Source organism: Antechinus flavipes, chromosome 3 (genome assembly GCF_016432865.1).
Source record: "Antechinus flavipes isolate AdamAnt ecotype Samford, QLD, Australia chromosome 3, AdamAnt_v2, whole genome shotgun sequence".
NCBI classification, from domain to species: Eukaryota; Metazoa; Chordata; class Mammalia; order Dasyuromorphia; family Dasyuridae; genus Antechinus; species Antechinus flavipes.
In genome coordinates this window covers 417,164,945-417,184,756 of record NC_067400.1, presented here as the reverse complement: position 1 = coordinate 417,184,756, position 19,812 = coordinate 417,164,945, and the positions used below count along the sequence as shown (strand labels likewise).

The 19,812-nt window shown below is 36.1% G+C and overlaps 1 long non-coding RNA gene across 1 annotated transcript in view; it reads right to left on the bottom strand.

Annotated features, from left to right (window-relative positions):
• Positions 1-4,286: 4,286 nt before the first annotated feature.
• The window catches only part of LOC127557794 (uncharacterized), a 36,995-nt gene continuing 21,469 nt past the window's right edge, over positions 4,287-19,812 (bottom strand). Inside the window, exons 5-6 of the long non-coding RNA XR_007952626.1 lie at positions 11,673-11,763; positions 4,287-4,302 (exon numbers count right to left, since the gene is read on the bottom strand). This is a non-coding gene — a long non-coding RNA (uncharacterized LOC127557794). The remainder of the gene's footprint in view (positions 4,303-11,672; positions 11,764-19,812) is intronic.

Sequence of the window (19,812 nt, the reverse complement as noted above, 5' to 3'; positions counted from 1 at the left end):
TTAAATTTCAGACTTTAAAAATGGTAAACCTATTGATAAGAAAAAATGTAGTCCAATTACCACTAATGGTAAAGAAGCTAAAATATGGTGAGGTGCATCAAATAATTATCCTTTAATTACTAGTATTAAGCTTGCTAAGGTAACAGGAAGTATTCAATTTTGTGGATGAAAAATATCAAACATCCCAATTATTCAATCTTATACTGATTATATCCTAAAACTCTTGCATATGACTTTAATTAGTTCCATTAAAAATATCAGATAAAGGCCTCATTTGTAAAACATAAAAAACTGAGTCAAATTTATAAGAATATGTCATTCCCCAATTGATAAATGGTCAAAGGATATGAACAGACAATTTGTATATGAAGAAATTAAAGCCATCTATAGTCATGTGGAAAAAATGCCCTAAATCACTATTGATTATAGAGAAATACAAATTAAAAATTCTGAGGTACCACCTCACATTGGCCAAAATGACAGGAAAAGATGATAAATATTGGAAGGGATGTGGGAGAAGGTAGGACATTAATGCTTTGTTGGTGGTGTGAAGTGACCCAGCTATTCTGGAAGGCAATTTGGAACTATACCCAATGGATCATAAAACTCTATACCCTTTAATCCAGCTGTGGAACTACTGGATCTATATTCCAAAGAAATAAAAGAGGGGGAAAAAGGCTTAGATGTGCAAAAAATTATGGTGGCAAAGAATTGGAAATGGAGTGGATGCCCATCAATTAGGGAATGGCTAAGTTGTGGCATATAAATTTAAAGGAATATTATTGTTCTGTAAGAAATGATGATCAAGCTTATTTCAAGAAAGATTTAAAGAACTGATGCTGAGTGAAGTGAGCAGAACCAGAACATTATACACAGTAACGGTAAGATTACATGATGATAGACAGCCCTTTTCAGCAATGCACTGATCCAAGACAATCCCAATAAACTCGGGATGGAAAATGGCATCTGCATGCAGAGAGAGAACTATGGAGATTGAATGTAGATCAAAACACACTATTTTCACTTTTTTTTGGTTTGCTTTTTTCTTGTGGGGTTTTTGTTTTGTTTTTTTTTTTTTTTTTGGTGTTAATTTTTCTTTCACAACATCATTAAGATAGAAATGTTTTATATATATATATATCTCAGAGTGGGCAGTTAGGTGGCATAATGGATAGACCACCAGTCTTGAAGGCAGGAGGACCTGAGTTCAAATCTGACCTCAAATGCTTAATACTTTCTAGCTGTGTGACCCTGGGCAAGTCACTTAACCCCAATTGCTTTAAAAAAGAAAAAAGTCCCATTTTAAAATTCATAATTAACTAGTTTCTCATGTGTTTAAATCTCCAATAGCTAAAGTTGTATCTGTTGCTCACATATGTGAAAGCTCATATCCTTGACTTTGTATTAACAATAATTTCTCAGAAATATTTTATAATTTTTACTATAAATAAATTCAGTACCTGAATAATTTACATTTTTCCCTTTTGTTTTTATTTGTACACTTCATATTTTTCCTTTTTCAACCTTTGTGGAAGATATTAACATTTCATGTTACTTTGCACTAACCAACCTTGTCACTTTTTATTTCCTTTACATTGAATTGTATAAGCCACTTACCTGCTCATGTTCCTAGACTACCCAAGTTATTTCATTACTTCTTTGTATTGATTGTCCCTCCCTCCAGTTTTGTATTACAAACTTACTGCATGTTCATCATTGATATATAAAATGAATAAAATTGTTCCTTATATCGATCCCTAGAGTTTTCTGATCCATCCATCCCAAACTGTTCCACTCCTTGATATCAAAGTCAATTTTTAATCTACTTTAGCAGTTCATCCCTGCATCTTACTAACTTGTAAATTAATTCTTTCCATGGCATTCTGTTTATGGTGCTTTATCCCTAAGTCTAAGTAAATTATCCATGTCTTCCCTCAGTGATTCTTTGTTATTAGATCAAAAAGTTATTTCTTTCTAGAGAGGTATTATCAATTGTAAAACATGTGATCTCTTTTTGGCTAAATCACAACTTTCACCCGTTGGCCAATTCTTGACAATGCTACCTTTGCTTTGTCTTTTGTGGGACTTAAGCTTAATAATTGTGAATCATTTCTTCAGTAGATAAACAAGACAAAATAATCTACCACGTTTTTTAATTGAAATAGAGTCTTCTCTCATTCACAGTCTAGAAAAATACTATGGTTGTAATAAATCCTGTTTGGGAAAGAAAACTCAGAAAACCTTAAAATCCAATTGGACCATTATGAGTTGCTAATTTTGCATGATTAAGTATTTGTTTATTGAAGCTAATGTTAAAGAGAGAACTGGGAAATTCTGATAAAAATAACTTTTGAGAAAAAGAGGACATTTTATACCGAATGTTTTATATTGTCTGTGCAAATTTACTAGATAAAGGTTTAAGTCCTTACCTCATATAGCCCAGGGCTTCTTAATCTTTTTCCAAGTGTATTGGAGTCTCAATACTTATAAGTATACAAAGTATACTTATTAATGTAAACAAATCAAACATTTACTGATAATCATAAATTTATTTTAAAACAATTCTTTGGTATCTATATAATTTTACCATTTATTTAAAATGAAAGCAAATTTGCATACTGAGATGGATGTGCTTGTTTATTTTTACATAAAGAATTAAACTTGGCAGAATATTTGATACCTTTTAATGCTGCCAAATTTTTCACAACCCCACTTTCAGTTATGAGAACTCCTTTTGGGCCACACAATTTAAGAAGCTTTGATATAACTATAGGCAAGAGAAGAATCTTTATATCTTAATAGACTCAACCATTTCTAAAGAATCTTTAAATGAGAAAATATTTTAATGACAACTAAAATCAATTTAAGTGTAAAAGAGAGACCAAGAGAAAGAATTTTTAAAAATTCAGGATTGGGGTTAGTACAATGTCCTGCTTAACAGTATTTAATAAGGGTAGTAATTGCAATGAAGAAGTGGAGGTATATGAAGAAAGGCTTAGTAAAGGCAAAGCTGATAAAGCCACAATAAAAATTGGAAAGAAATGTCAGTCCTTCAAATACAGCACTCGTGAAAAGCATAAGGAGATAATCAGGAAAGGGATATCATAAGGTTTATCTGTACATTCCTACATGGGAAGATGATACTTGTAATTCATACGAATTTTCTCATTATTAGGTCAGGAGTATAGATAGAGGACACAGGTGTGAGTTGAATATGAGGGGATAATATCTTTAAAAAATTAAGGGGTCTGAGAGAAATGTACTGGTAAAGGAAGAGGTGGAGTGGCATAAATTATCTGCCATAAAAGAGTCAAGTAAAAGCTTTTACTGTGGAGGGGAAGAGAGGGAGGCAAGGGGGAGTGAGTAACTTTAACTCTCATCAGAATTGACTCAGAGGAAGTAACACACACTATCTTACTCTGCAGGAAAGGAAGAAAGGGAGAGTGTTAGAAGAAAGGGTATATTGGGGGAGTTGAGGGTCAAAAACAAAACTTTTGAGGAGGGTTAGGGTGAAAGGAGAGTGCAGAACAAACAGGAAATACAGTTAACAAAAGCGATTGGGAAAAGAATTTTGAATTGTTTCTCTTATGAAGGCCTCATTTCTCAAGTGTATAGGAAACTAAGTCATATTTATTTTTTAAAGGGCTATAAAGTCATGCATATTCTTTGACCTAGCAATAACACTACTGGACATAAATCCCAAGAGAGATTTGAAAAAAGGAAAAAGACCTCTATGTACAAATACATTTATAGCATCTCTCTTCTCAGAGCAAAGAATTGGAAATTGAGGAAGTGCCTATCAATTGAGAAATGGTTAAATAAATTGTGCTATATGATTATGATGAAATATTACTCTTCTATGGGAAATGATGAGCAGGATGCTCTCAGAAAAACCTAGAAAGTCCTCCATGCACTCAAAAGTGAAATGTACTGTGTACAAAGTATAGCAGTGGTGTAGAATGATCGGCTGTAATGACTTTGCTGTTCTCAGCAACCCAAAGATCCATGATGACTCTGAAAGACTTATGATGAAAAACCCAAAATTGTGTCTGAATACAGATTGAAGAGAATTTTTTTTAACTTTATTTTTCTTGAAGGTTTTTTTTTTCTTTTTTAACAACCTGAAGTAATTGGGATTAAGTGACTTGCCCAGGATCACAAAGCTAGGAAGATTTGAAGCTAGGTCCTCTTGACTTCAGAGCTGGTGTTCTATCCAGTGCACCACCTTGCTGCCCATGTTTGTATACTTTCACATGTGTTTTCTTAATGGCAGAGGGGGGGGGGGGGGAAAAGCATCTGGAACTCAAAGTTTTAAAAGCAAATGTAAAAAATTGTTTTACAGGTAACAGGGGAAAACAAAAATATTAAATTTTTTTAATACAAATCTCTTAAAGGTAAGTTAGTATATATGCAAAGTGTATTTTTAAAAAAAGGCCCATCTGAATGAAAAAGAGTAAAAATTAAAATTAAGAGTTATGTGAATTATAAGGAATCCTTGAATGGAGATACATCCTGGGAAGTTTTGAAAAACAAATGAGTAATTAAGACTGGGAGAATCTATGACCAGATAAGACTCAAATCCATAAATGTTAAAAGTTTGCCCTTGGTCCTGAAAAAAATTGTTAATATTATTCTAGGACAGAGAATATAAGCATTCAGTGCAGTATTCAGAAAAGCTTAAGCTACAATCAATTTTAATTTGTCCAGATATGCACAATATATACATTGATAAGTCCAGTAATAAAAAGTACTACATATTTTCAAAGTTAATATAATGCAATTTTATACATTTAATGAATTTTAGTTGAGTTTTATATGTTTTAGAATCCTTATATTTACAATAAAACAAAACAAAAAATATATATAATTAACAGAAGATATAGCCAGGCTCAATATGCAGGCTCAGTAGAAGCAATAGTCCTATTCATCCTTCATTTTTTGAAGATCAGTGAAACCACAGGTGAGAGTTGGTTGCCAGGTGGACAACTTGATCAGCAGATCCTGGAGGTGCTAGTCACCCCTAGTCCTAAGGTACAGAAACATAAGTGCTCTCTACATGTGTGTCTTCCATACATACTCATTATATTTCTATGCCCCTTCTCCCCACTGATAGCATATGTAATTATGCTTTTCTAACTGTGTTTTATTAAATATCTTTGACTTGAACTAATTACTATATATGGAGTGTATATAGCAGGTGCTTAAGTGTTGCTTGGTTGTTTATTGACTAGAGAAAAATCCAATAAACATCAGGAAAAGTGCTAAACCCTAGGAATATATTTAATAAAAAGAAAGGCAATCTCTGCCTTCTAGGAGTTTGCAATCTAAAAGAGAAAACTAATCTCAAAAGGAGGCTGGAAACCAAGCAGAGCAGCAGGTAAAAGTAAAGTATTGATGGAGTTTGTAAACTGATTCAACCATTTTGGGGAGCAATTGGCAACTATGCCCAATTGTACATACTCTTTGATCCAGCAATACTTCTACTAGGTCTGTATCTCAAAGAGACCATTAAAAAGGGAAAAAGACTTATGACTATGAAAATATCTGCAAAATGAGCTGGAGAAGGAAATGGCAAAACTGCCCCAGCATCTTTGCCAAGAAAACTCAAATGAGGTCATGAACAATAGGACATGACTGAAATGATTGAAAACAAAAAAAATAAAGCAAGGCATTGGAAGGAGATTGATACTACATTCTCTAGCCCATCACTCAGAGGAAGCACCTGGAGGGAGTATCAGTCAGGGTTGAAGTTAGCAGCCATGTGGTGAATTAACAGACATAAATAAGCTTATCCTGGGAGGATTAGGCGGAGAAGCACATGGAAAATGCAGTGAGAAATTGAATAAAATTTTTTAATTACCAGGTCTAAAACCAAAAGGTTGACCATCATTGGGTCCCAAGCCAAGTCCCATTTGGTCATTGTTTGGGTCCTGATTAACTGTGATTGAATGTCACTTCTAAATCATGGCATCACCTCCCTGAAGTCTTAGTCCTCCTCCAGAAGGAAGGACAAATAACAAAAGTAAACATCTATAGGAGATTATAAATTATGGCTTTTCACTGGATAAAGGTATCTCCTCTAACAAATTAGCTCCCAAATTGGCAACCCCAGATTAGTTTTTTATAATCTTCATCTAGTCACCCCCACTGACTTGCTGATTTTCCTCAAGGACACAGCTGTGGACACAATGGGTTCAAAGCAATTTAATGAAAAGGAATAGTAAGCATTTGCCTTTATCTCCCCACTCTTCATTCCCAAGGAGGCCTCAGCCACACTCTCCCAAATATATACACCATCATTGTGGAGAGTGGGCATTCAAAGGAATCATACAAGAAGGGCAGGTATATTAGAAATGTATATCGACAGAGAACAGTAGTGGGAGGAAAATTCACACCTCAATTCTGCAAGACCTAGGCTGTCTTTGGTGATATCTCCCTGCTCTCACTCAGCTTTCTCTTTGTGGGATGTAGCATCTCCCGGACATGATCTAAGCTGGGCGTGGTTCCACCGGTCTTTCATTGCCGAACATAGTCCCTCTGCTCAGGCACAGAAGCTAGGACTTCTCCCTAATTAGCTTAGACTTACTGCTCTTTAGTAATAAGTAACCTCCACACTTAGCCTCCAAAAGGCAGGCAGAACATTGGCCGAGTAAGATCAAGTCTTCCCTACCATTTTTCCCGGTTTGAGAGTGCAATATTCTGATATAACTAACTTGGTTTAATCATTTGCAAGATCTCTGATTTAGCATGCAAATGATTTCCCACTAGAAGGAAAGCTAAGCAGGCAAGGTGAGAGGCAGCTAGTGGCGTCAGTCGGTAGAGCACTGGGTGTGGAGTCAGGAAGACCTGAATTTAATTTAGATACTTAGCAGCTGTGTCATTCTGAACAAGTCACTTAACTTGTCTCAACCTCAATTTCTTCATCTATAAAATGGAAATAACCATAGGTAGGGTTGTTGCCAAGATCAAATAAGATAATATCCTGAAAAGTATTTTGCAACTTTAAATGTATAATTGCTAGCTATTACTATTATGCTTCTAATTAGTCTGTGTTCCTGCCTTTGTTATACACATTTGTCAGCAGCAAAATCTTTCAGTTTTGATTCTGTTTTGTCCAAATGTTTTTCCACATTATTTTTATTTTTGCTGTTGTTCAGTCATTTCTGACTCTTTGCAACCTCCTTTGGAGTTTTCTTGGAAGATACAGGAGTGATTTGCCATTTCTTTTTCCAGCTCATTTTACAGATGAGGAAACTGAGGCATTTAAGAGACTTGCTCAGGGTCATACTGATGGGATTTGAATTTGAATTTGAATATTCCCCTCATCCCTCCCTCCCTCTCTGTCTCTGTCTCTGATTCCATTGCTGGCATCTATCCACTATAAGTGCTCATACTATTATATAGTCTCAATTATACTTAAAATTCAGCTTGTTTTCTTTAAAACAAAGAGCTAATAAGTGCAGATAGGTTTGGCAAAAGAAGGAACCATCACATTAGCCATAAAATAATGCAATCTTGGATTGATTTCTTATGCCTTCATGAGGGAGTTGGTGATCCCTCAATATACTTCTCATTCAGTTTTTGTGGACATCTATGCCCTCCCCACCATTTAGGGATGGTAGACAAGGCACAGCCTTTACAATCTAAACATATTCTAGGGTTAGATGTTATATCATAAGGGGCAATTTAATGGGATGTCCAATTCCATACCTAAACAATTTGATTTTAAAGTGCATATTAATATTCCCTCCACCCCCCCCCTCTCTCTCTCTCTCTCTCTCTCTCTCTCTCTCTCTCTCTCTCTCTCTCTCTCTCTCTCTCTGTCTCTCTCTCACTCACTCACATACACACACACACACACACAGAGAGAGAGAGAGAGAGAGAGAGAGACAAAGGCTTAGTAATGTCATAAACTGTCAGAAACATGCAGGATGGTTAGACCACCATCCCACCTTCTCTGAACAATTCTGTGCCCTATACAAGACGACACTTCAGGAAAGAAGTTGGAATTGTAAGGAAAAGAAAAAACATGCACCCTTTTAAATGGGAACTTATCTCCACCCACTCCTTTAGCCAGTGATGTTTCATGACAAACTGACACAGGACAAGTCAGAGCTGTATTCCCTACAGCTTTGTCCCATCCACATATTGGCTTTGTACTCTGCTCATGGGAAGGATGTAGGGAGAGAATATTGGGATCACTGGGGAGACCACTGTAAAAATGTCATTTTTTTCCCCCTACTCCTGCCAAACCATGTGCAGATAGTGTATATCCTCAAGCAGGAGAGGCAATAGTTATTTTTAGTCTAAATGAAACCATTTCAAAAATTTTGCTGACACAGTATGAAGAGAGAATGAATAACAGAGCCTAGGAATTTTTGTACCTGGGACAAAATTGTTGGGGGGATTTATCACTTCCTCCCACTGATCCCAATCCAATCCAATAAATATCAAGTACCTACTTTGTGCTGGGTATTGTGCTAAATGCTTAAGTTACAATTAATTAAAAAAAAAAAAAAAAAAGGCCTTACCCTCAAAGTGTTTATATTCAAAAGGAGGAAGTAAACACCGAAAGGGAATAGGGAAGTTGCTGGGAACAGACATGGGGCTATCTGATAACAGGAGCATCTGGGTTTAGTGGAGCTGAAAAACATCAACCTATGTCTCTACTGCAGGGGTTAGAATTCAGGCACCGTGGTGATAAGATTCCAGGGGAGATAGCCCTGGGATAGACTAGCAGAGCACTGTGAAAAGAGGTTCAAGGATGTCAGTTGTCACCTGAAGGTAAAGTTCTGGGTATGGATTTAGCTGTTCTTTCTAAGAAAAAAAATTGCCTGATACAAGGTCTAACTAATCCTTTCATATACAAACTCTGAGGCATGAATTCAGAACTTCAGATTATATCCCACCCACTTTCACATAATCTGCACCTTGGCTCATATATTCACCTTTCTTGTGAATTCTTATACATTTCCCTTTCAAGTTATTGAAATTCTAAGAAAAAAATGATTAAACTTCATAATTTTATTAAAAATGAAAGTAAACTACTTATTTTACCCTATGGTCTCCAGTGCTTTTCAGAGAGTAGCTTAAATCTTAAAATCTTTATGAAGAATAACAAAGGGGTAGAATTTTTTTTTAATTTTATCCTTTGAGAAACTAAAATATCACAAAAATCAGAAACAGAATCAAATACAATATTTCTCCTCAATACCCCCAGTTTATTTTTTTACTTATTTGATACTTACTACCTTTTTCAAGATACTATCTGTTTTAACAAGGAAATAAAGTCCAATTCAATACCAAAAAAACTTTTAAAAAAATATGCCAAGCTACTGTTCCATCCTAAGGACCCTCCACCCAGAGAAACATCTCTGTTAAATGCAGTCTGACCCAAGCAGATCCTGAAACATTGTGATTAATAGGGAGGATCAATAAATAAGACAGAGATCTTAGTCCTCAAGTCCCCACCATAGCTCCCATAGGAAAGGAATGAGGGTTATTACAATTTAATGACCTAAAAGCTGCCCAAGATCCAAAAATGGGCATGGGAAAAGTCTATAGCCAAAGCTTTATGACACCTAGTCTTGTAATTATTCTGAAGCTATGCCCAGGTCTTGTGGTCTTTAATTTTTTCCAATTCTAACCAAAGTGCCATCCCAACTCAGCAAGGAAGGTTGGGGACCAGATGGAAAATTGGGGACGAGTCCTGCGGCAAAGAGTTCCTTGTAACCTAAAGCCCCAATTCTGGACTCCCTGCCCAAGCCTAGTGTGTCGGCTCCCTTCTCAACTCTAAGCCCCTACTTTGTATCATCAGTGCATCTTGTTTACTGGATAAGATGGCATTAATGATTTAAAAAAAAAAAAAAAAAGACAACCAGAATTTCCAGATCTTTACCCAGCCAACCTTCAGCAAAGGTTGCTCTCTCCTCCATAATGTACAATGGAGACATTCTCTTTGGCTGACTGTGACACAGAAATGCAAATGGTATTCACAAGAGGCAGGATGTAAAATAACCCAGAACCTCCAAGAAGGATCAGCATTCTTCCATAAAATTCAAGAACTAACATCCAAGTCATGATTGACTATAACCTACACACAAGAATGAAACTGAATGAAGTCAATTTGAAGACGGGGAAACTCTAAAGAAAGTCAACCTACAGAAAGGTTGGTAAAGGAAGTGACTGACCATAAAGCTGGGAGAGCAAAAGAGATAAACAGGATAATCAGCACAATGATAGAAAACAGATACTTGATAAACCTGTGTAGGAGAGTCCAGCTCCACGAAACAGATGATCAGGGATCCACCTCAGCATGAACATCAATAACCTGGAAGAGTCCTTGTTCCCTCACCTCCACCCCTACTCACTTGTGAGTCTCTGACCCAATTTCTCTCAAATGGACCTCAGCTCCACTATCACTGCCCCATAGGCCCTGACCCACCTGCCTGCTTTCTTACCTCACTCTCCTGATGGTCCCCACTATAACACTTGCCACGAGTCTGCTGAAGTATCTTCTCTCCTTGCTGAGGAACTCTTGTGGAGTTTTGTGCCTTTCCATGTTTTATTTGGTATTGTGGTTATTTGTTCTGGCCATGTCTCCATCACTTGGAAGTCAGAGATCAGTTGACAAATAGATAAATAGATAGATATAGATACATTCTATCTATACATGTATATATATGCATATACATACATATATATATATATTCTGTGTGTATGTGTGTGTGTGTATAAAATTACAGTGTGGTGCTGAGAGTGCTTGATTCAGAAAAACTGTTCATGTCCCTCTTCTGTTTGTTCTGTTTTGTTTTTGCTGAGGCAATTGGGGTTAAGTGACTTATCCAGGGTCACACAGCTAGGAATTATTAAGTATCTGAGACCAGATTCATGTCTCTCTTCTGATACATACTATCTGTGTACCCCTAGGTAACTTTCTTAACCTCTAGTTAGCTCCAGAATAGGTGCTAACCTGTATTGGTAGAGTGAGTTTCCTTACCCAAGTTGTCCTTATACCAATGAAATTATAAGTCTACTAACTATTCTATCAGAATAAAAATATAACCAGTAGGTGCTTACTAAATGTAAATCAATAAGAGAATAAACCATTTGAAGTAAACAAAATTTTCAAGTGTACCCAGACTTCCTAACTCTTCCACTTCCATTCTTAATTTTGTATTTCAGTCAATTTTTCAGTCATGTCTAACTCTTTGTAACCCTATTTAGAGTTTTCTTGGCAATGATACTAGAGTTGTTTGCTAATTTTTTTCCTCCAACTCATTTTATAGATGAGGAAATTGAAGCAAATGTAGCTAAGTGACTTGCCTGGACTCACATAGTCAGTGAGTGTCTGGGGCCACATTTTAATTCAAGTTTTCCTGACTCCAGGACCAGTGCCCTATCCACTACACCATTTAGTTTATCATTATACATTAGAGATTATATATTTTAAGTTTATGTTGTCAAAATAGTTCCTCCCATTCTCATTCATAATTTTTTTGTCATTCTAGTTGATTCCTCCTCCCTCAATTCTTTCTTTTGACCTGGGGTGCTTTATTACTCTTAACTTGTACTAATTGTTATTAAAAGAAAATTCAAAACAATTTATTCTTGCTAGAAGGTTCCTTTTGTGAATCAGATTGTGATCAAGATTTTAAGTCTTCTCAACTTACCACGCAGATGAATACGGAAACACACCAGGATCTAAGGAAGGCTTCTTCCAATAATAACAAGATGCTGTTATTGACTCCTAAGCAGTTGTACCTGCAATTTGAATTGGTTTATGTTGACACATACACATCCTCACCTGCAGGAATGAGGATGGTTTACAGGGAACCAGCCATTGTTAGACCAGCTCAGCCTCCCAAAGTTGGTCTTTGTCCTGGCTTCCCCGGTTCAGTTTGTCAACCGGGAAGGGGCCCTTAAGTAGTGTACTACTGTCCTGTCAGACTGAGCCATTCGTAAGCTGTGGTGATTGGTCAGCATTGTTATTTCTGCAGAAATCAGCAAGGAAAGAGTGTCTTCTGGGCTCATCATTAACCATCCTATCAGAAAAATACCTTTTTTCTTAAATTTTCTTTTAAAAAATAAACTTAAACAATAATCACTAACATAAATACTTCAGTATAAAAAGGAGAAAAAAGAATATGGTATATAAAACTATATATGTCTGTTTTACAATTCATTTTTAAAAATGTATATAAAATTAAATACCATAGGTTGAAAAAAAACTGCCTTATTTGTGTTCTCTTCTAAATTTCTTCTTATTTTCATATTCATGCTTTTATTTTTAAAATTTGCTTTCTCTTAGTGTCTCTATCAGCATTAGTAACTCATACTCTTCTCCAAATAGAAGCCCTTTTTTGTAACAAATTTTTAAAAATCAACATACTGACCTTATATAATTGCCTGTCTAATTCTGCACCCTAATGCCCACTGGTGATTTTCATAGCTATATTAGCTAAAATATTATACAAATCAATCTCTAGTTATTTTGTGAAGATAATTCTATTATCACAATTTTAAAGGTAAAGTAAAATGACACCAAAAACAACACAGCAGATCAAGAGTGAAATTTCCCAACTCCAGATTCAGTTTTCCTACAATTAAAACCCAGAGACAGATCCTTTAAATTCTTACAAATGTTAGCTTCATGAATTGTTAATTAAAACCTGGAAAGTGGCAAAACATGGTATATAAGTTATCTTTGAGTTGGTGGTATGTATATCACTGGTTCACAAACGTGCCACCCTAAGCAAGGGGAGGAGGAGAAGGAAGGAAAAGCATTTGAAAGCTGAGTTCCTTTTAAAGAAAATATATATTTTCTCCAGCCTTGATGAGCTCAGTTCTAAATCTCATATGTTCCTGCCCAGGACAATGCTCATGATTCTGCTGAATTCAATAGCAGCCATTTCCCCATCTCTGTTGAATGTGCTGCTTTGCTCAATGTAGATATATACCCTAGGGTCTGAACAGCCCCAATTTTTAAGAGATAAAAAAAGAAACAAAAGCAAATTCAAAAGCTAAATAGAAGGCATGCTGTCCTGAAGGCTGCCAAATTCAGGCTCTCGTGGACCTCCAAGGAAATAAATTCCAAAGATAGCAGCAACCCTAGTCTGAGAAAGCCCATCCCCAGGCTCAGGAGAGTTCTGCTTCACAAACCCAAAATAGCTTGTTGTAATGGCTTCCATGAGGGATGGAGTAGGAAGGGATTCCCAAAAAGCTGCTTTCAAGCAGCTTAGCAATCAAGCACTTCCAGATAGAGCTCTCCAATAGGTAAAGGATTCCCAGGGCACTACAAACCAGCTGTCCAGGTCAGAGAACTGTCTATGCAGGGACTAGTGGCAGGATGGTTTTACCTGTTTCCCTTGTCCCTTTCTCCTTATTTGAGACTCTTGGCAAAGTGAAAGAAGGAAAATGAATGGAGGAGGAGGAAGATGTAGGAAGCATGATGAAGAAAACATAAAGATTAAAAAAAAATCCAGAAAATAAACATTTAAATTTTAAATAGTCTTTTTTCCAAACGCATGTAAATATAGTTTTCAACATTCATTTTTTCGTAAAATTTTGAGTTCTAAATTTTTTCTTCTCTCTCCTCTTGTTCCTCTCCAAGATGGCAAGAAATCTGATATATGTTATACATATTCGATCATATAAACATTTCCACATTAGTCATGTTGTCAAAGAAGAAACAGAACAAAAGGGGAAAAACATTTAAAAGGTGAAAATAATATGTTTTGATCTGCATTAAGATTCCATAATTCTTTCTCTGGATATGGATAGCCTTTTCGGTCATGAGTCTTTTGGAATTGTTTTGGATTATTCATTGTATTGCTGAGAAGAGCTAAGTTAGTCACAGTTGATCAGAGTACAATGTTGCTGTTACTGTGTACAGTATTTTCCTGGTACTATTCACTCAGCATCAGTTCATGTAAGTCTTTCCAGGTTTTCCAGAAATCCACCTGCTCATCAAGAAAAGACCATTTTAAATATGGTAGGAGCATTCTACTAAATCTAAACTAAGGTCTAAAGACCTGTCACTACTGTATAAATAGGCAGAATCAGGAACCTGTCTACACGTTATAAATAGAAATGTTTGAAATTCTGCCATTCCATTTCTGGGAAGTTATCCATCAAACTGTTCAAATTTAAGAAATAAAAACAAAAATAAAAACCTTTTTATACCAAAAAAGCCTCTTCCTAATGGGGAGCTCTTTTTTTATTTCTTAAAAGTCTTATAATCCCTAATAATGCAAAATGGTCTGGGGATAGTTAATTAGAGGTTAAATCCCTATAAGAAAAAGGCAGCTGCTTCCTTGATCATGAGCTTCTTGCCAGCACTTCAGCTTGGCACAAGTCTGAAGCACCAACTAACAACAAAGCATATATTATCCTTTATATAGGTTTAGGATTGCAAAAGTGCAGCAAGGCTATGTATTGTCACTTTATTTACCTCATATGCAGAATACATCATACAAGGTGCCAAGTTGGATGAATCAAAAGCCAGAATTAAGCTCTCAAGGAGAAACATCTACAATCTCAGATGATACCAGTCTATTAACAGAAAGTGAAAAAGAGTTAAATCTCTTGAGGAGAAAGAGGAAAGTGTAAAAGCTGGCTTGAAGTTTAACATTAAAAAAAAAAAAAAAAAAACTCAGATCTTGGAACTGAGCCCATCATTTCCTGACAAATTGAGGAAATAGAGAAGAAAGGGAAGCAGTGTCAGATTTTATGTTCTTGGACTCAAAAATCATTGCAGGCAGCAACTGCAATCATGGATTTAAAAGATGCTTTCTCCTTGAAAGAAAAGTTTGATAACAAAGGTTCATAGAGTCAGAGCTACAGTTTTTCCAGCAGCAATGGATGGCTATGAGATTTGGACTATGAGGAAAAGAGCACCAAAGAATACAGGCTTTCAAAATGTGGTGTTGGAGAAGACTTTTGAAAGTATTTTAGACAGCAAGGAATCAAATTAGTCAGTTATTTAATTAAATTATTCAGGTTATTCACTTGAAGGTCAAATACTAACACTGACACTTAAAATCTTGGCCCCATAATGAGAAAATGGGACTCATTGGAAAAAAATTGACCTGACTGTTGAGAAAGATTGTAGGCAAAAGAAAAAGGAGACAGCAGAAGATATATATATAATGTCTGGAAGCAATGAACATGAGTTTGGACAAACTTCAAGAGATGGTACAGGACAGAAATGTGAAATCACACAACTGACTGAATGACTGAATAACAACAAAAGATTTGGGAAGGATTTTCTCCCAATAATACTGTGAGATAGTACTATCTTCTCTGTTTTACAGAAAAGGAAACCAAAGCACAGTGGTGAAGTATTTTATCTATGGTCAGACAACTACTTAGTGGTAAAGCTGAGATACAAACTCTTGTTTTCTGAATCCAAAACTAGCGTTCCTTCCATTATTCCAGATTGCCTCTGAAGAGCTAAAGGGAAGCAAACATGACCAAGGAGACTTGCTTAAATATCTAGTAATGATGGAATCTTCCACACTCATACCACCTAGCTCCTAGGTCCAGTCTAAAATCTCTTACAGTCACAAGGTCAACACTAATTCAAGCCTTATTTACATATCAGTAGTCTCCTGATTAGTTAACCCCAACCCATTTTTCCAAATTGATATTCCTAAAACAATATTGGATGGAGTGCTGAGCCTGGAGTCAGGAAGACCTAAGTTTAAAGCCAGCCTCAGTTTTTCCAGTAATAGTTCCAAAAACAGTCATAACTCACTTCACCTCCAGGTCAATTTATTTTACTTCTTTGCCACCTCCTAGATTTCCTTCTGCTAATTATTTCCTATTTGTCCTGTATGTAATTTATTTTGTATATGTTTGTTTGCATCCTGTCTCCCCCATTAGATTGCAACCTCCTTGAGAAGAGGAACTATCGCTTCTTTTTGTATCCCCAGCTCTAAATACAACAACACATAGTAGGGTGCAGAATAAATGTTTATTGGTTCATTGGACAAAAGCTCTGCCATCTCCTGGGATTTCTTCATTCCTTCCCTAGACCTTATTTTCTAAATCTCCTTTATATTTGTCTTCTACCATTCCTCCTTGAGGGTAAGAACTGTGGTAGTCACTTATATTTGTATTGTCAACACTTAATACAATGCCTCCTACATAGTAATAAAAATAATTGGCATTTATAGAACACCTTGAGGTTTGCAAAGCTCTTTATAAGTGTATCTCATTTTATCTTCACAACAGCCCTGGGAGATAAGAGCTATTATTATCTGGATTTTATAATTGAGGAAACTGAAGCTTAGAGGTTACTTGACTTGCCTGAGACCTCACAACTAGTGTCTAAGGCAAAAATTGAACTCAGATCTTCCTGAATCTAAATTCCATCTAAATATCTATATCTCTAAATATTCTAGGTGGCATCCTCAGCTCTTCTCTGTCATTCAATACCACATGCAGTTAGTCAGCCCATTGCCCAGCCAGTAGTAGGTGCTCGATAAATCTTTGTTAATTTATTGATTGCTGAAAGTAAAAGAGTAAAGTTGACTGCTAGAAATCAAACCTTGGTGACTAGAAAAATGTTATGGTCTTCAACCTCATGAATTATGAGGAAGACTGGGCTGGGAGAGAAATGGGGGTAGGGATTAGGAGTTTTCTCTTAGATATATTGAGTTAAGAGATGGCTACTGCACATTTGGGTAGAGATGCTTAATCAGCAATAGAGATGCTGCAGTTAGAGATTAGGGGGCAAGGGATGAGGTTTGAATACAGAGATAATGAGTATCATTTGCATAGAAATAATAGTTGAGCCCAAGGGAGCTGATGAGATCACTGAGAAAGAGCAGAAGAGAGGAAGAGCTTAAGGAAAAGAAGAGGACCCATATTTAGGGAATGAAATGCATATTTTAGAGATGGGATATAAAGTGCAGTCCCATATAGAAGCTTAAGAAATGCTTGCATAGATAGAAGAACTAGGAGAGAACATTATCACAAAAGCTGGAGAAGATATGCTTAAAATGGTCAACAGCATCAAATATTATAGAGATCAAGCAGTTATAAGGACTGAAAAAAGCACTAAAGGATTAAGCAGTAAAGGACTTATTGGTGAATATGTGCACAAGAAAACATTCAAAGCACTTTCTTTTCAAGAGCATTTTGTTGATATCTTTAATTTTTATATCACCAGTGTTTCCAAAGTAATCTCTCCCAATCTCAAACCCAGAGAACCACCACCTTATGACAAAGGAAAAAAGAAAGGGAAAAAAAAATAGTTCAGTAAATCAATCCATCAATCAAGTCCAACAGCGTACCACCTTACCTCCATTGTCTCTCACCTCTACAAAGGAGAGAAATCCATTCTTATAACTTCTTGGTGAGCAAATTTGATCACTATAATGATGCAGAGTTCAGGTTTCATTTTTGATGGGTTTTTTTTTATTTACATGAACACATCAGAAATATTTAACAAACAGACAGATGCTTATAGTATGGGACATTGATGGAAATCAATGAGTCTATTATTGATATAGGAACTGAGAAAGGCAACAGCCAGAAAAGATGGATAAACAGTCCTGAAAAAGGCATGATAAGCCCTCACACTAGAGATGCTGGTCCTCTCTGAACATCCCAAATACCTCTTAGATTATATAACATAAATTTGTAATGGTTCCAGTCAGAAGGATTTTATTATTTTCTCAAATTTTGCTCAGCAGCAAAGGCAGTGCATAGTGGAGAAAATCCAAGCCTGAGGCTTGATAAGAGGACAAGGAAGGAAAGGAAGGGAAGAAAGGAACGAGGAAAGAAAGGAAGGAAAGAAGGAAAAAAGGAAGGAAGGAAGGAAGGAAGGAAGGAAGGAAGGAAAGAAGGAAGGAAGGAAGGAAGGAAGGAAGGAAGGAAGGAAGGAAGGAAGGAAGGAAGGAAGGAAGGAAGGAAGGAAGGAAGGAAAAAAGGAAGGAAGGAAGGAAGGAAGGAAAAAAGGAAGGAAGGAAGGAAAGGAAGGAAAGGAAAGAAAGGAAGGAAAGGAAGGAAAGGAAAGAAAGGAAGGAAAGGGAATGGCAGTGGGAGGCAAAAAAAGAATAATCCAACTCCCCTACTCAATCAGTGAATTAGGGAATAACTGAAAATGCAGCCAGTGCTGGAAAGGTGGCCAAGGAGAAAACAGACCTCAAAGAAAACCAGAAAATAGAAGGGTAGGAAAGGAAAAAATATGAGATAAAAGTGTGTTTGTTACCTCTGGAGCACACATTTCAAAGGTAGGAGAGGTGGATAACTTTAGAGTGTAATTTTGGGAGAGGGGTGAAAGTAGGATTGGCAGTGGCCAGTCAGAGAACAGGCTTGGGATGATGATAGCTAGAGAGGTTCAGTATCACTGAGATGGGGGAGATAATCCCAGGTGGTAGTTGTTAGTCAAACTCATTGAAGAATGAGTTTCAGTGAATTATCAATATCACTGGGGGTTTGGCCTTAGGGTGGAATTCTCTCCTGGTTTTAGACAGCTCAGATGAGATGACCACACATACCATTTTGCATCTGCTGCTCTACATGGTTTCAGCTCCACTAAATCCAGATGCTCCTGTTATCAGATAGATCCATGTCTGTTCCCAGCAGCTTCCCTACTCCTTTTCTGTGTTTACCCCCTCCTTTTGAATATAACCTCTTTGAGGGAAAGGACTTTATTTTTTATTCATTGTAACTTCGCATTTAGCACAATATCCTGCCCATAGTGGATACTTAATAAATATTTATTGGATTGGATTGGGATCAGTGGGAGAAAGTGATAAATGATGATTCTCCTTTTTCCTTAAATTGAACCGGACTAGGAGAGAGACAGAGAAAAGATAGAATGGCATCAAATACAGTATGTTCTATCATTATTTATGCTTTCTTGAAATGGAAATTTATTGTTACATATTTTGAATCCTTTCATGTTCTGTGCACATCACAATTTTTTCTTTTCTGTTTTTTTCCTATTTTCTATTTTGTATTTAAGTTTTAAATAAAGAAATACATTTTTTAAAACAGTGTGGGGGAAAAGATGGAATGGCATCTTTCTTCATTTCCTGTAGTCAGGAAGACGTTAGGAGAGTTAAACATGATGAAGTGACATCTTTGTCTTCCATAGCTAGCAAAGGCTTTCTGCAAGCAGAAAGAGACCAACCCAGGGACTTTACAACAATGTAAAGCTGTTAATTTGTCTTAACAATGTAATGGGATTTTCATAAAATTAATATGTTCAATAATTATATAATTGATGATGAAGACAGCCCAAAGTACCAAACTAACCATGTATTTATTGCAACATAAACTCCTTGAGGGCAGGAATTAATATATAATATTTTCCCCATGTTTCCCCAGAACTTAGCAAAGTGCTTGTCACTTAATAAATACTTATTGATTATGATAAAGTCATGAGATGATATGCTCATCATTTGCAGATGACATATAGCTAGGAGAAATATCTAATAAACTGGATGATAGAATCAGAATCCAAAAGAGTTTTGACTGGTAAGAGTTTGAGACTGAATATAATGAAATGAAATTGCATAGGGATAGATTTAAAGTCTTGTACTTGAATTTAAAAAAATAAACATTACAAGAATAAAATGGGGTGGTATGGGTAGATAGAAGTTCATCTGAAAATCTCAAAATTTTCATGCATAATAAAATCAATTCATGACTGTCTAATGAAGCTAATAAAATCTTGAGCTATATGAAGAGAGAGACATGGCTTCCAGAAACAGAGAGATGATGGTCCTACAATATTCTGGCTTTATCAGGCTTTACTTGATTTACCAGTTCTGGACTCCATGGCTTAAGAAATAG